Source organism: Micromys minutus (assembly GCF_963924665.1).
Source record: "Micromys minutus genome assembly, chromosome: 15".
Lineage (NCBI taxonomy): Eukaryota > Metazoa > Chordata > Mammalia > Rodentia > Muridae > Micromys > Micromys minutus.
In genome coordinates, this window is record NC_137984.1 from 3,328,332 (window position 1) to 3,346,346 (window position 18,015).

At 42.2% G+C, this 18,015-nt stretch overlaps 1 pseudogene across 1 annotated transcript; it reads right to left on the minus strand.

Moving 5' to 3' along the window:
- Window positions 1-2,113: 2,113 nt before the first annotated feature.
- Window positions 2,114-16,542, minus strand: LOC308430277 (sorbitol dehydrogenase-like; annotated as a pseudogene). The gene is made up of 3 exons: window positions 16,423-16,542; window positions 3,259-3,535; window positions 2,114-2,745 (listed from the first exon to the last, which is right to left on the minus strand). The product of its transcript is annotated as a sorbitol dehydrogenase-like (transcript).
- Between the last annotated feature and the right edge of the window lie 1,473 nt (window positions 16,543-18,015).

The following is an 18,015-nucleotide window of genomic DNA, read 5'->3' on the forward strand; positions in this document are numbered from 1 at the left end:
AGACATCAGTAGTTCCTCCTATGAAGCTGTCCTAAGGAAATAAAATATAGGGGCAAGTTTAAAGCACTGATGTAAAGACAAATTAGCACGAGCAGGATGGGCTATTATGCAAGCGTCCAAAAGGCTTTCGTGAGACTAAAGAGGGCCTCACACCGAGTTAACAAAAATAATCACAGAAACCGTCTTAGTGACCTTAATTCTCAATAACTATGTCCATCCACTCAGAGGGGCTCACCCTCTCCAACAGCTGTGTTTGCTTTCTGTGACCCCAGAGAATCTACAAGTTCAATTAAGATAAAAGACTATCCTTCTGGGACAGAAGAGACAATGTCGTTGGTACACCATCTCTCCGGATGACTTCTTCATCTTCTTCAGCTTCGACACAAAGTACCAGAAGCCGGACTTGGACACCACATGGTTAGGTGCAAAGATTCGCATTCGGTAAAGTGGCAGTGTCTGGCATTTTGGGGTTGGGAAGCAGCACCCCACCACTCTCTGGAAGTGTGCCCAACGCCTTCATGGCACTGCGTGCTCCTTCACCACCACCCACAAAGGGAAGTGCCGCCCTTCCCACAGGCTCTTCTCCAGGATGGTGTCTGGGAGCTTTTAGAGTGTAGCAGTTTGGTGTCCCCCAGACTCTACTGCTGCAGCAACTTTTGAACATAGCTTTAAGTTTGTTCCTTTGGGCGTTAACTGTCATACAAGCCCTGGCGTTCCTTCTTCTGCCTTTGGTCAAGCTTTGGGCCCCTTCAGTTTGATGATAAGTACAATTCCCCGGGATACTCTTCAGCCACAGAGTCCCTTTGCCTTAAGAATAGTGACCATCCACCAATGTCCAGCCACATACTCATAGCTCAGTGACCTTTGGGAGCCATCAGTGACATTTGATATCCCACCCACTCCACAGGGAAATTGGTAGGGCTTAAAAGAATCAGACTCAGGCAGGGTTTGTAGGGACTGTGAGCTGCCCTGTCCTCCATGTCTAAGTGGAATGCTGGCAATGAACGAGACCCTCCACTCCAGTCTCTCTTCCCATTCCTTCTCTCCATTTTGGAAAAAGGGAGAACAAAACACCTCAGACCTTTGAGAACTTGCTTTTCTTTGCCCCCTTTTCCCATTCATCTTACTACTGTCTTCTGACATCTGTGACTCTCCTCCCAGTAGCCATTTTTGATTCCTGGATCCTTGTCAGAAACAAGACAAGGCGGTATTGGTCTTGGAAGCTGGACATCAGAACAGATTTTCATGGCCAGGAAACAAACAAATAATAAAAAAAAAAGATCAAGAGAATAAGTTATCCAGCTATGTAGGAAATGATTCTGGGTTCTATGCATTCAAAACATCTGTAGACAACTCTCTCTTCATTCTTTAGATGTGAAGTATGGCTCCTTTAGCAAAGAACCCTTGTTACACCAAGCACAACCCAAAGACTTTGAGGTGAAGCTTCTTCATGCTGGACGTGAACACTTGCCCTGCAGAGTGTGTCAGCTCGGATGGAGTCTTTGACAGTTCCTGAGATGGCTGAACTTCTGCAAATGAGGCCGTGGTCTGCTTGTTCCTTATGGAGAAACGAAAGTCTCAGCATGACATCAGGTCCTTTGCATTAACTCTGCTCTGTGTTGCAATAAAAACGAAGTCTAGGGAAACGGGGAAGGAAGAGAGCTATTTTTTAATACTCACTTTAATTTTCTCACAAAGTGTTTTATAAAATGTCTTATTGATCTTCCCCTAACTCTGCAGACTCTTAAGCACAATTCTTTGCTTTTTACTCTTTCTTGTATAATCTTGGGCCATTTCATCCTTACATATCAAACAGTCGTGATTGTGGGGCACACTTCTAAAAACTGCTGTGAGACTTTGATCCAAACAGAAAAGGCTTCATAACTTACCAATGGTTTTGGGCTCCACTGAGTGTAGTTTGAGGAAGGTGTCTCATCTGAACCTCATGCTGGTTCTTTTTTATTTTATTTTATTTTATTTTTTTTTTGGCTCTTGGCTTGAGTTTATTATTTTTACCATTCAAAAAGAAAGTTCTGCATTAATGGCCTCCCCTTCTAGACATTTAACCCTTAGATGCTGAGAGAGTGGGCTGAGGGCATAGATCAACTCATGTTTAGGAGTTCTGGTCCTTGGAGTCACACTTGATCCTAACTTTCAGCCCCACTCCATTTTTAGCTGTTTCAAATGCTTCTCCAGTCTTCTCCAGAGGGAGCTTCTGGGCAACTAAGGGCTTTACATTCAAAGTCTCAGATGCACGCATGGAGATTGCCGTTGGCCACGTGATGCAGTATCGAAGCACGCCTTTGATACCCACCTCTCCCACAGCTGCGTGCACTAGGGGAAAACCGACCATCTCGGAGCCCATTCCCACAATTCCCACGGACCCACCAGAGGGAGAGGCATGGATGCGGGTCTGGATGGAGGACTCCGCTCCTGTGCTTTTAGTGGTGACCTCTGGCTCGCTCCCCAGCAGACTTTCCACCTTACTGGCAATTTCCTGAGGGGTCTCTTTGTGAGCCTGGATGGTGAAGTCTGCTCCAAGTTCCTTGGCTTTGGTCAAGGAAGCAGACAGGTCAGTCACCACTACTTGAGCAACTCCCAACTGGCCCAGCTCCACACACAAGGACCTAACACCCCAGAGAAACTGAACCTCCATGGCGGGCACAGATCGCCACAGAGAGAGGATCAACCGGGGCCCCTTCTTCAGAGGTGACACCGGCAGGAAGCATGTAGCCGAATTCAGCACTGTGTTTGTATGTCGTGGTAAATATTAAAAGAATGGCTTATCCTTTTATTGGCCCCTGCAGTCTCACTCCGACGGTGCTCTAGTGTGGAGCCCAGCCGCCCTCTCCACACGATTCCCTTCCCAGGCGGTTCACTCTGCCCGCCCTGCTGCTTCTGTCCTGTTCCTTTCTTCCATCGCCCAGCAAAATCATGACTCCAAAGCCCGGTAGCTCATCAAGAAGGTTCATAAATTCTCAATCCACAAACCCTCTACACAATAAGCTTACATCCAATGGACAAAGGTACAATCTTCCCTTATATATGAGATAAAAAGACCCATAGAAACCCTTAGAAATAATAATAACCACCTCGTCAATCTAGAGATGCGCTGAGAGAGACACAAGCATCTGCCTTCATCCTCGTTTTCCCTCCAATCTCTTTTCCGTCTCCTGCCTCCACTTCCGCTCATCAGTCTTCCCTGGCCTATCTCCTCTCTCCTGTCCAATCATTTATCTCCTTAACATAAATCTACACCTGTAGAAGCGGCAGAGGTTCCCATTATCCGGGGGTGTGGCACCGAGGAAAATTGATGGCTTCAGATTGTGTCTGCCGATTTATTTCTCGGGGAAAGCCAGGCTCAATGGCAACCCGGTCCCCTGGTTTTACATGTTCCACTGGCGCTCCTACTTTTGTGACTGTTCCAGCAGCTTCATGCCCAAGCACCACTGGCATTTTTTACAACAAAATCCCCAATTCTGCCCTGCTCCCAGTAGTGAACATTCCAGTCGCAGATCTCCACGTGCTGGGTCTTCTAAACATCACATTTCTTTCCCACAGCTGCCAATGATCAGGAGGTCAAGGGTAGCATATGGCCGGGTTAAAATGTACCGGCCGGTCTTGAGAAGTCTGTCAGAGTGGCATGAATCGGGACGACCCTAGTCCTGTGACAGTAGACAAGACACCTGCTCATTCTGAGCCATAGTATTTCGCAAAGCCAAGCAGTAAACCTACTTTACATCTGAAAGAAAACAGATGATTCAGAGAAAGTGTCAATGTTGAATGAAAACAAGAATACAGCTGATTATACAAATAAGTAGACAAGTATACAGAAATTATGCAGCAAGATGGTAGCATATGCCCTGGGCAGGCAGAATTTAGTTCTTATAGAATATTGTTCAACTTTGAGAAGACTCCATGACTGCTAGAAATGGCACCACTGATATAATTTCCACAGGAAAAAGTGTTTATATTGAGTAAATTCTGTAGAAGCTTCTATATACATACATATACATATATACACACACACATATACATGTGTAAAAGGGGGTTAAATGTAGTTACCCTTATAATAGGGGTACACCGCCTCTCCCAGACATAGTTGGTTATCAAATAAAAAGCCTAGTGCTAGGAATACGTTTTCTCTTTTCTAGTCATTTATCAGTGGGGGTTCCATAAACTCCCCCAAATATTAACTTTACTCTTGGTTACCTTCTGGAACTTAATAGTAAAACCCTATTGCTGAAGACACAGCTACTGTCAGGATTCTCCCAAACTCCACCCCATAGTTCCCTGGCACTGTGAAAGGGGCTGCTTGCCCCCTCCTCCCTCTCTTGCTCCTGCTCTCTTCTCTTGCCCTTACCCCTTTGTCCCTCCTCTCTCCATCCCTCCCCCCCAATAGTATGTGGCTGGTCAGGGGGGGGAGGGATGCTCAACATGGGTCCCCCAGAGGCATCCCCTTCCCCCACACCTCACCACACCTCCATAGAACATACCCCCCTACTCTCTTTATCTTCTTATAAACACATTCTTTAGTCACTGGACATGGACAAACTCAAGCTGGGTTGACCTACTGGCCAGTCTACATGGTGATAGTTGGTGTTGTCCACTGTACTGGGAAGAAAGAAAAAACCACTAGCAAGTCATCTCCAGCTGTGAAATATATGAGCTACAAAAAGAACTGATCTGGCAAGATATGCCCCTGGTGCAATAATGGAACAGTTGTTATGGGACCAACCAACATTTTCTGATCAGATTTAAAGCCCAATCCACAAGATGGAACCCATGTCTGGTACCGTTAATTTGGTCAAAAACTAGTGCTTGCTAGCCATAGGACATAAAGGAGAACCTAATGCTATTTTTCTATTAGATGGAAATAGTAATAAACCATCCCCTAAGTTCTTGTCTTTAGACCTATAGATCAATGCATCTCTCAAGCCTTATCAATGAAGCTTCCATTTATAACAGATGGTCTTTAGAACAATCGCCTGTACCTGGAGATGGTCCCACACCCATGATCATTCCGGAAGCCCCAAATGTACTCAGTGGGTATTGAGAGAAATTTGTATACGTATATAAATATTAAATAAAATATAAAAATAAAGTCAAGGCAAATTTTAATCTTCCATGCATCCAAAAAGTTTATCTTTTATGACACTGTAAGTAATTGCAACCCTTCATTTAGTTGAAGGTTGAGATTCACTTCTAACTTTTGCCCTTTAATTTAAAAATATTCTGAAAAATAAAGAAAATTTACAACTTAATGATTGTGCTTTTTCTTAGGAGCACAAGAAAGTATGTGCAAGTCCCCCTGGATTGTGTGTTTCTCATGGCAAAAAAATTTGAGACTTAAAATTTGCCTTTTGCTTGTGTATGTATATGCATGTGTGTGTGTGTGTGTGTGTGTGTGTGTGAGTGTGTGTGCATGTGTGTGCATGTGTGTCCATGCACACACTCATGCATTTATGTGGTACTCTTCAGGTGTCATACTTCAGTAGTCATCCACTTACTTTTATACCTTTTTCCATTTTTATTGGTGATTTTATTTATTGACATTTCAAATGTTATCCCCTTCACAGTTTCCCTTCCACAAATCCGCTACCCCCTTCCCCTGCCTCTGTGATGGTGATTCTCCACCGCTCCCCCACACCTGCCTCAGCGCCCTGACATTTCCTACCCTGGGTCACCAAGCCTCCACAGGACCAAGGGCCTCGCCTCCCACTGATGCCCAACAAGGCCATCCTCTGCTACCTATGCTGCTGGAACCATGGGTCTGTCCATGTCTGTGCTTTGAATAATGGTTTAGTCCCTGGGAGCTCTGGTTGGTTGAGATTGTTGTTCTTATGGGGTTGCAAATCCCTTCAGCTCCTTCAGTCCTTCTTTCCCCCTTTCTCTTCTATTAGATTCATCGTATTTGGTTTTATGTGAAGGTCTTTGATTCACTTGCACTTGAACTTTATTCAAGGAGATAAAACTGGATCGATTTGCATTCTTCTACTTGCTGACTGCCAGTTAAACCAGCACCATTTGTTGAAAATGCTGTCTTTTTCCCCACTGAATGGTTTTGGCTCCTTTGTCAAAGATCAAGTGACTGAAGTGGGTTCATATCTGGGTCTTAAATTCTATAACATTGATCTGCCTGTCTCTGTACCAATGCCATGCAGTTTTTATCACTATTGCTCTGTGGTATAGTTTGAGGTCAGGGATGGTGATTCCCCAGAAGTTCTTTTATTGTTGAGAATGGTTTTTGCTATCCTGGGTTTTTTGTTATTCCAGATAAATTTAAGAATTGTTCTTTCTAACTCTGTGAAGAACTGGGTTGGAATTTTGGTGGAGATTGCATTGAATCTGTGGATTGCTTTTGGTAAGATGGACATTTCTACTATGTCATTCTCTTTCTTTTTGAGACAAATGTTCATTGTTCTTGAGCCTGTGAATTCAGTGGAGGCTAGTTGGCACAGGACCATGGAAATCTTGTTTTGCCTCCCCAGTGGGTAGGACTGTAAGCACATGTCTGTGTGCCTGGATTTTCAGATGGTTCTGGGATCAAACTCAGATCTTCATGCTTTTTGCCAAACCCTTTGCTGACCGTGCTGTCTCCCCAACCTTCAAATTACATTTCATTGAGGGCTAGATAAATGTAATGTTTATATACCCAAAAATTATATAAGGCTAAAGGTAATAAAAAAGATAATGTGCTATTTATTATCACAAGAACCCGGCACACAGTAGAGTCATCTAAAGGGAGAGAACCTCAAAGGGGAACATCCCTCCATGAGGTCTGGTGTAGGGCACTTTCGGAATTAGTGATTGATGTGGGAGGACCCAGCCCACTGTGGATGACATTATCCCTTGGCCGATGGTCCCAAGTTCTGTAAGAAAGCAGGTCATGAGGCGCAAGCCAATGAGCATTGTGGCCTTTATGGCCTCTGCATTCGCTCCTGCCTCCAGGTTCCTGCCTTGCATAAGTTTCTGCTTTCTGTGCTTTTACTATGGAAATGTTTTTAATTAATTAATTAATTTACTTATTCACTTAAATACCAACATCAGACCCCCTCCCCTCCCAACACCCTCTCGTCACAGCCCCTTCTTCAATTCTACCCTCTGCCTCCCTTCTGAGAATGCTCCTGGGAGTTTTCTTATACACACACACACATGTACACACACACATACACATCAAGTCACTGCAGGACTGGGCCCATTCTCTCTCACTGAGGCCAGACAAGGCAGCCCAATTAGGAAAATGGGATTCCCAGGCAAGTAACTAATTTGGGGATATCCCCCATTTCAGTTTTTGAGGAACCTGGATATATGCAAGGTGCCTAGCTCCAGCCCTTGTATGCTTTTTAGTTGGTGGCACAGTTTCTGAGAGCTCCCAGGGATTCAGGTGAGTTGACTCTGTTGGTCTTCCTGTGGGGTTTCTGTCCTCTTTGGGTCTGTCAATCCTTCCCCCAACTCTTCCATAAGAGTCCCCTGAGCTCCATCTAATGTTTGGCTGTGGGTCTTTGTATCTCTTTCCATGGGCTACTGGGTGGAGCCTCTCAAAGGTCATTCATGCTATATTTCTGCCTACAAGCGTAAGGGGTAACACTAATGGTGTCAGAAACTGGTCCTTGCCCATGGGATAGGTCTCAGTTTGGTTGGCTGTCCCCTCGTTCTCTGCTCCATCTTTGTCCCTGCACACCATGTAGGCAGGACACATTTAGGATCAAAGATTTTGTGGCTAGGTTGGTCCACTGGGAGTCCTGTCTGGCTACAGAAAGTGGACACTTCAGGGTTCATACTCTCTACTGCTAGGAGTTTCAGCTAGAGTCACTTCCATAGCCATCCTAGGGTCTCCCCCATCCCAGGTCTCTAGCACATTCTAGAGGTGTGCCCCCCATACCCACTGATTTCTGTTCTCTCTCCCCTGTTCTTGCCACACCTGATCCTCTCTCCCCATCTCCTCTCCTACCCAGTTCCCTCCACCTCCAATATACATTTTATTTCCCCTTTGGAGAACAATTCAAGCATCCTCCTGAATTCATTTAATGAATCTGTAAAAGCAACTTAAACTTAATTTCTGTGACATCCTGTGGTCAGATTTTTAGGAAAAAGATACAGAGGAAAACACAGTAAAAAGAGGTGGTGGGACACGATGTTATCAGACAAGAAGGTGTGAGAATTCAGGGAGATGAATAGATGCCTGTCAAAGGTTCGAATTTAGTCTAGTGAGGAGTAGGGTCAGAGGTTCTGATGTACAGTGTGGAGACCATGGCTGAAAAAATTGATTACTTGAAATTTGCAGAGAAAATAGATCTTAAGTGTTTTTGACATGAACACACAACGATAATTATGAGTTGTGAATTAATTTGTTTATAGAAATAATCTCATGGTGGATATCCATATTAACTCATCATGGTTAATATGTTTTATATTTTATATTTATCTTATTATACAGTGAAACAAGGGATGAGAGAAGGAAAACAAGACAAGCCTTTCTTAATTTATCTCTCGTGGATGAAGACTGCTTTTCTATCTCTCCTGTCTTCTCCTTTTCTTTGATTACCCCCTAGATTTTTCACTTTAAGCCAAATGCATCTATACTAAAATGTCAAGTTGGAAGGGACAGTTCACAGAGTTTTCATGGATACAGACTAAGAAGCACTAACGTTCTCTTGTCTGTGTCATTGTAACAAAACTGTAATTTATTTTCTTGTCATGTTTTGGTGACCCTGGACTTAGAAGGTTGTCATCCATTCTACAACAGAATATCAGTAATTTTTGAAAAGCATAACTCTGAAATTTGACATTAAATATGACAAGTATCAAGGCCAAATGCAAAGGAACAGGTCTGTCATTGTCCTTATTGGAGAACATGTGTTATTAAAGCAAATTTTACCTTTTTTGTCTTGTTTCTGTTTTTGTGACATATATATTCCACACCTCTCTGAGGCCCATGTCACCCTTATAGCTTTTTCATAAATTTCTATTTCATATAAATAAACACACACTCTGGTTGGTTTTGTATCAGCTTGACACAAGCTGGAGTTATCGCAGAGAAAGGAGCCTCAGTTGGGAAAATGCTTCCATGAGATCCAGCTGTAAGGCATTTTCTCAACTAGTGATCAAGGGGGGAGGGCCCAGCCCATTGTGGGTGGTGCCATCCCTGGGATGGTAGACCTGGGTTCTATAAGAAAGCCAGCTGAGCAAGCCATGGGAAACAAACCAGTAAGTGACATCGTTCCATGGCCTCTGCATCAGCTCCTGCTTCCTGACCTGCTTGAGTTCCAGTCCTGACTTCCTTTGGTGATGAATAGCAATGTGGAAGTATAAGCTGAATAAACCCTTTCCTCCCTAACTTGCTTCTTGATCATGATGTTTTGTGCAGGAATAGAAACCCTGACTAAGACAATACACATGCACACATGCATACACATATATGTTTAAATCCTACATATTTCAAATTCTGTTAATCCTAAAGTTAGATTACATACATGACAGGAAACAGGTGATATCTACATTTGAGTCTGGCTTGTTTCAGTTAATATAATAATCTCCAGTCCCATGGATTTTCCTATAGCTGCCATTCCATTCTTTGCGGCTGAGTAAGATTCCATTGTGCACATGTGCCATGTTTTCGGTATCCACTCATCCATCCGACACAAGAAAAGTTATCAATAAGGGAAGCTGATGCATGTTGAGACTCATGAAGTGATAGGAATGACAGAGAAGAAGGAGAAAGAAAACTGAAATTGCAAACTGTTGTGAGGGCCACAGTGAGAGACTTCTAGACTCTCCTGAAACCAGTGGCATGGCCTCCAAGCTTAGCACATCCTAAAGGACAACTTGGAAAGTAAATTACACCATGCTGTATCAGGTACTTGACACTTTCTGTGACAAAACAACTTATGGGACAAACAAGTTTAGTTTAGTGCCTCAGAGCAGGAGTTCATAATGGTGAAGCAGACATGTCAGTGAACAGCTGGCATGGGAAGCTGAGTATTTCTGCCCGCACTTGGAAAACAGAGGGTACAGACCAGAAGAGAGGCAGAGCTATAAACCCTCAATGCTGAAAGGCTCAACCTTCCCAAACAGTGCTACCAACAGGAGAACAAGGGATCAAAGTTTTAGGTACATGCCCTAGACCCTCAAATGTCAATGCTACTGTTCTAAATGGCAGTCTGAGCTCATTCCTGGCTGGAGTCTGACCAAGTAAACAACATGGTTGCTACTTTAAAGTTCGTATTCCTCAGAAACCCTGTAAAGCAAAGTCTGTCAAGAAAAACCATTACTTCCCTTTTTACCCACCTCCCCTCCCACCCCATACCACTGCCCCTCACCGCCCTGCAGAGCAGGGGGGTGGGCTTTGCAGCTAACTACCTCCAGAAGCAACATCTGGATCCCTATTAACTCAAGCATGCCCTTCTCACACTGAATCCTTGTGTTAGTTCCCAGGTTGTCCCAGCTAATTCACCCACCTCCATAGGCAATGTGAGCCCTGGTCAGACTCTACAACATATCACCTCTCTTTCCGCACACCCTCAAACCCCAGAGACATCCTTGGCAGTTTGAATAACTTTTCCTTTGTGACTCATGGAGTGGTCTAATTTGGTACGTACTTTTTGCTTGCACTTACACAGGGGACATTGCTCATTCAAACATCACACACAAGGCAAAGAAAGGAAGACAGGAGACAACGAAAAGGATCAGAACGAATGTGTTTGAACCAAGTATTGACCTTCATTAAGCTGCAATCTTGTTTTTGACTCAGCAATTTTTCTATGACTTGTCCAAATAGGCTACACACAAAACATCTCTTACACAAAGCATACAATATGTCACAGGTATCATACCTACTGGTCTGGGTTCCATTGACTGGCTCTCTAGCACACTCCTTTCTTTGAAGATTGGCTAGGAGATGGTGCATAATATAACTCTATTTTTTTTAAAAAGAATGAATTATCCAAAGTAGGTATTTTGTCATTGGTAACATATCACCACCAGCAACCATGACAAACTTATTTCAATCAACATAGTAATAGAAATATGCATTAGTAAAATATGTTTTCAATTTCTCGTCTCCAAGCTCAGGTTGTGAGGTTTACAGGAAACACTCACAGATTAAAGAAATGACTTCTCAAAGACTTTTTCTGAACTGTGCCCTAGAAAGCAAACACTGAAGCTAATGTGACAAAGACTCATGGTATTTGATAATACTTTATAACATAAAGAGCTAAGATGATTGAATGAAAAACTGCCTGTCACACATTTCACGACTTTTATCTATGTTATATGTTGTAGTGTAAATGCATTTCTTATCTATATTTCATTTTATTATTTTATTTTGTATTTTTTTAAGCTAGGGTCTAACTCTGTATCCCCAATTATCCTAGAAATTACTATGTTGCCTAACTTGGCTTTGAGCCCATGTCACTCTCTCTGACTCCCATTCCATCTCTCAAGTGAGACAGCTTCTTGAGTCTTTAAAATAAGTGAGAATTGTAAATGAAAACACTTGGACTTTACTAATCATTTTAAACTGCAAATTAAAGTAACCAAGAGATACCACATTAAAATCTTAGATTAACGGTTTAAAGAACTTAAAATTTTATTCCCTGTGCTTAGCTGAGTATTTTCAGGGATTTCTTGAGTCAGTATAAGAACAACAGAGAAAAGGTTGAGAAAATAAAATTCAAGTTTGACTGAGAAAGTGAAACATTTGCTTGGACATGCAACAGGTTAAGATGACAACCAGATCAAGGCAAAAGTAGCTGCAAGGGAGTCAAAATGACACTGGCATCCTGGTCATAGCTGCAAGGGAGTCAGAATGACACTGGCATCCTGGTCATAGCTGCAAGGGAGTCAGAATGACACTGGCATCCTGGTTATAGCTGCAAGGGAGTCAAAATGACACTGGCCTCCTGGTCATGCTGCAGTGTAAAGTTGTCAGTAACACGATTTCTCATACTACAGCTTTGTTTCACTAATGGCCTTTGGCAGAGCAGTCTAGGGCACAACTAAATGGTTATGATGAGTGTCTTCCAGTGATACGGATGTCCTTGTAAGTATCTCATGGCTATTCAAATATATTTTAAAGAAAAATTATTTCTTCTAAATTGGGAAAAATTAGGCACAATCGTTTTCAAATAAAATATATTATTTCATCCCATATGCCATACACTGTTACTATATCTAGATGGGAAACCTGCCGGTAATTTTCTTCCACAAATTGTTTTCTTCTAAAGTCATTATAGTAAAAATGTGTTACTTTTAAATTAAAAGTAAATCCACAATTACTATTTAAACATCTCTTGACAAACAGTTCTTTTTTTATTAGCAAAATAAAAACTAGGCTCCTTCACACACACACACACACACACACACACACACAGCTATAACACAATAGACAGAAATGAGACATTCAGGGTCTGGACAGAAACCAAACAGAAGTGATGACTCATCCAATAAAATGGTGGTAACACTGTATTTCACCTGTGTCAAACATGTGTAGTCTCTTTCTCTCCCTATCTGCACTCCAGTCAGCCAGAGCTACTGGTGCCATGTTCTGCTTACACTCTTGGAAAATACACTTTATTCAGAATACTAGAAAGAAGAATTGCAAGTACTTAAGAACACTGACAAGTCATTTTCTTGTCACCTTGTCAATGACAAATACATCGTTAACTAAATACAAGTCTATGCTTAGTTAAAAGATCTGATGAATACTGCTGCAGAACTTTCAACTCAGGAAGAGAAGGGACATCACAGAAATCTGTCACTATCATTGACTACATTGACTTGAGATAAATATTGTCTTTCGGTGCTGTCTTTGGGTGCCTCTTCTGCTTCTCATTTGAAACACATGGTTAAAATGAAACGTAACACAGAGTAAGGGGTGCGGGTTTCCTGAATTATAAGAAAAATATGTGGGGAATACAGTTTCCTACCTTGACCATCTTTGGTTTGTACAGTTCAAGGTGCTAATTAATTCTCAAGGTTCGAATATTTGTCACTAGTGCACATTTTTAAAACCTTTTGTCAAGGTAGAGTCCATGCCTCTCCCAAGCACCTTGGTGCTGAGCATCTGCTCACTCTCCCCACTCTCTGCCATGCCTGTAATCTTTAATTTCCCTTTCATCACTATGAATTTGCCTATTTTATGTGTTTCTGATGACGGAAATAAAAGAATATCTGTTCCCTTTTGCCTGGCTTATTTCAGTTATCATGATTTTCTCAAGGGTCAATCATTATTACTGCTTGGATATTGAACATCCTCTACAAGTCCAAGTGGTAAAGGCATGGTGACCAGGTGGCATCATTGAGAGATGCTGTCTTAGTTAGGGTTCTACTGCTGTGAACAGACACCATGACCAAGGCAAGTCTTATAAGGGCAACATTTAACTGTGGCTGGCTTACAGGTTCAGAGGTTCAGTCCATTATTATCAAGGCAGGCGCATGGCATTGTCTAAGCAGGCATGATGTAGGCAGAGAGTTCTACATCTTTATCTGAAGGCTGCTACGAGAAGACTAGCTTCCAGGCAGCTAGGATGAGAGTTTTAAAATTCATGCCCACAGCCACACACCTACTCTAACAAAGTAACACCAACTCCAGCAAGACCACAATTCCAAATAGTGCCACTCCCTGGGCTAGGCATACTCAAGCCATCACAGATGCTATGAGGCCTTAAGAGGCAGAACCTTATGAGAGGTACTTATGTCACTGGGGCATCCTCAAAAGGGATTATAGGACTGACTACCTTCCCATTCTCTTTTGCTTTTTATTTTTGTCTTTGAAGTAGCCAGGATTCTCCACTTTAGCCTTTTTCACCATTAACATCCAACATGTCCACCAGGAGTCCATAGCAACAGATCTACTTGATTGTAGGCTGAGACCTCCAAAGCTGAGTCAAGTAAATATTTTCTCTTCATCATTTAATTAACTCAGGGATTTCAGTGTAGTGAAGAAAAGCTATATACCCAAGATGTAACATGCGTAGAACTTCATTGCTTTCTATGGCTGGATAATGTTTCTTATATGTATGTCACATTTCAGTTGTTATTCATCTGTTGATGTGTACTGAAGGCTGTTTTCCACCACCTGGTTATGATAAATTAACTTTTTTTGTAAAGACAGGGTTTTTCTGTATAGCCCTGGCTATCTTGGAACTCACTCTGTAGACCAGGCTGGCCTGGGATTTATAGAGGTCCTCCCATGCTTGCTATTTTTTTTAAATGAACTAACTTTTATGAATATTTGTAGACAAAATTCTATTTGAGTCTTATTTTCAATTCTGATGAATGCATATATAAAATGTATACATAGGAAAAGACTTGTAGGGGTCATAGAGTCATTCTTTACCTAAATGTTTGAGAAAGTAGCAAACCATTTTCCAGTGTCTGTCTTATTTCAGATTTCAACAGCAATACATAACACATCCATTTTCTAAGATGGAGACATATTTGGGATTTGGTTCGTAATCACAGATCTTCTAATAATTTGGCTCACTAGTTGGCAATGATTCTAAATGAGATATACATTATTTTTTTACCTTTGACGGAGTTGCAAAATATCACAGACTCTGCTAAAGGTTTAACCAATCAGTTTTTGATATCTATGCTTGGTGATTACACTTAATGCAGTAAATCCAGTATTTCACCAGCTGGGACTTTTTGGCTAGATCTCAAGATGACACTTCTTTATGCCCAATTCCAAACTTTTAAATTGAGCGATGAAGAATTCCCTTAAAACAAAAGTCACTTTGAATACCTGAGTTATTTTTCTCTACGTGTAATTGTAACTGTGCTCACAAGAGCAGAGGTGGACTAAGGAGAGACACTTGGGTCCCTGTTTTTAGCTATCACACTGTTTAAACAATAGCTTTCATGAAAATGGAATTCCTCCAGGAATGTAACTCTGGAAGAAGGAAAAAGCTAAAGTCTCCTGGCAGATGGAGAAGGAATTGCTTCTTGGAAAGAAATTTCATGCAGCTGTGACAGCTTGCACCTTGCACAAGAGCAGAAACAATGACTAGCCAATTGTATACACACACACACACACACACACACACACACACACACACACACACACACACACACACTGAGGCCTGTTTAAATCTAAACCTTATGTCAAGACCTTGAAGATGTACTTGAAGGTCACCAGACAGCTTTGTTCCTTGAAAAACTTTTTTCTCTGCTTTTGACTATCACTTACCTGTTAATAATAGGTCCCCACACCAAGTTTGTTAAGGCCTCTAGGACCCAGACATTGACCCTAATAATTCCATAGTAAGATATTTCTTTGCCATTTTCATAGAAAATAAATGTCAAAGAATATTGTACCACTTTGATTCAAACACACTTTTCCCCCCAGAGGAGATTTAGTTATCGTTGATTTTAAATGTGATGGTGGCCACACCCACTGCCCTCCCCCTCCCCCTCCGTGTGTGTGTGTGTGTGTGTGTGTGTGTGTGTGTGTGTGTGTGTGTGTGTGTAAGGGGGGAGGCAGGAGCAGGTTCTTTGTAGGAATTAGGGGGAAGGAACTACAGGGAAAACTACAAACTGCTCCCATATGTTGCAGCAAAATCAATGCTAGGGCTAAAATATTTTTGGTACTTGGAGCTTAAGTACCCAAATCAGAAACACTAAGGATGAGAAACAAAGAGCCAGAGAGCTTGACGTTGAGTATGAGATAGCCAAGCAAACCTGAGAAGAGACAGATCTGGAGAAGCAGGGCCAGTGTTGGTTGGTCTGGCCAGCTAGCTTCCTTGATGTCCTCTAAGAATGTGTGCAGGTACTGTCATCCCATTACATATTGTTGGTTAATGCAGCTAATGGTGACACACTAAATAAATGTAGCTTTAAGGAAACCTCTAGCCATTTCAGGAAACACCAGATCGTCCATAAACAAAAGTCACCTAAGTCCACCTACAGCTGTTTCCTCATATCTGTGAGAACAAAAAGATTAATTAGTGTAATTAGCAACCTTTTAGATTCCTGCAAAGTTAGGAATGGCAAATGCCAGTCAAGTCACCAACAACTAACAGATACCAAGGTCGATAACCAACAAACCAGGAGTTAGAGATAGACAGAGGAGGCTTCAACTACACCTAACTGGGTGGGAGCGTGCGGACTGTTGCGGTCATCCTGGTTACGCCAGGAATAAATAAAGCATATGGACCCTTCCCTGTTCCCATAAATAGATCTCCCATAGATAGATCCCATAGATAGATCCCCCAGAGAGCAATCCATTTTACATAGGAGCACTGGCAGTTTGCCCAGTGTCTGCTGTGAAATACATACATATATATATATATATATATATATATATATATATATATATATATATATATATATATATATATAATTATGCGTAGACTAAGAAGTTCATCAGCCATTTTTTCCTCTTGGGAGTTTCTCTCACTTCTCCCTAATTTCTCTTACTTTTCTGTAAATGTCCTCAGTAAAGTTTTTCTTCCACAGTGCATACTTACACAAGAGTTTGCCTCTTTCATCTTCGTTGGCATCAGGCAACAAAGTTGGAAGATACCATCTCCAGTTCATCTCGAATGACTGAGTGTCCACCCTCCTAGGTCCTCGGGTCAAACAAAACTGAGCCAATAAGGCCCAGTCACCATCAGAACTGCGGTGTCGGGGGAAGAGATGGGCAGGAACAGGACAGAGAGAATAACTGGGGGAAGTTGTACATACAGACATGATCTCAGAATATGTTACATTACATGTGTGGAAGTGTTTTAATGAAACCCATGACTGGGCATGATTAATGTATGTCACTACAAACTTAAAGAAATGAGCAAGAATTGGGTGCTACTGTTTCTTTAAGTAAGGCTTGTGGGGTAAAACTCACCGTTTTCTATCTTGGGACGTGACAGTTCTGGTTCACTGTGCTTCAGTAAGTGTCACAAAATTTCCTAAATAGTTTTTTTTTTTCACTGCAGTTCAAAACATGGGTTTGACATTTAGCACCTGAAGCCAGTGGGAAGTAAGGGAGTGTAGTGCTCAGTCAGCAGCTGACTGACATCCCTGAGGTGGTTGGTAATTGGTCACTGGAGGGAGCTGGGCAGGGAACCAAAGAGCAGCATTTTCTCTAGACAAGGACCAGCCAGGTGATGGCACAGGTGTTGGCCATCTTAATCTTTCGTGCTTATTTGCTCCTGCCTTATGAGATGCTTTTAGTCTATGAATGCAGGACTCTCTGTTTCTAATGATATTTTGGGTACTTGTTTTCTTTAGTATAAAAAAAGTTTGTGAAATGAGACATAAGTGCTTTAAGCCGGGTGAGTGGCTGATGGAACGCAGAGTCTTGTCATTAGAAAGGAACACAGGATGCATTGAAAATTCTATAACAAAATACTGCATTCTGGGTATCTTAGATAATAGAAGATACTTCTCTCTGTTTTGAAGTCTGGAAGTTCAAGGTCACGGTGTCAGCCCGTGTTAGTTTTCCCTAGGGCCCAACTGTCTGGCTCTCACATACTCTGGGTCCTCACATGCTTTCTGTGCACACAGGTGTGGCATCTACCTGAGAGTCCACATTCTCTTTTCAGGACAATATCATCCTAGGGGATTAAGGCCCACTCTGATGTCTTTATTAATTTTACAGATTTTAGAAGCTCTTTCTCTAACTACAGTCACATTCCTACAGACTCGGGGGTGAGATCTTCGGTGAAAGACTTTGAAGAAGACAAGATTCAACTCATTACAGGTGATGGTGTTCTGCTTGTTGACTTAGGGAATGGTTTTAGGGGTGTTATTGGTTGATCTTCTGTTGCTGTGATTCAACACCCTGGCCAAAGCAGCTTAAGAGAGAAAGCGTTCATTTACGTGGCTCACAATTTCACAGGAAGTACAGTCCACAGTGGCAGGGGAGGCACTGTACCAGCAGAGAGAGTCAGGAAGCAGAGGGAAAGGATTTGCGTGGTGTTGTTTAAAGCGGCCTAGCTGGGAAGTGGCACATGTCTTTAATTCCAGCACTCAGGAGGCAGAGGTGGGCAGACCTCGGAGTTTGAGCCAGTG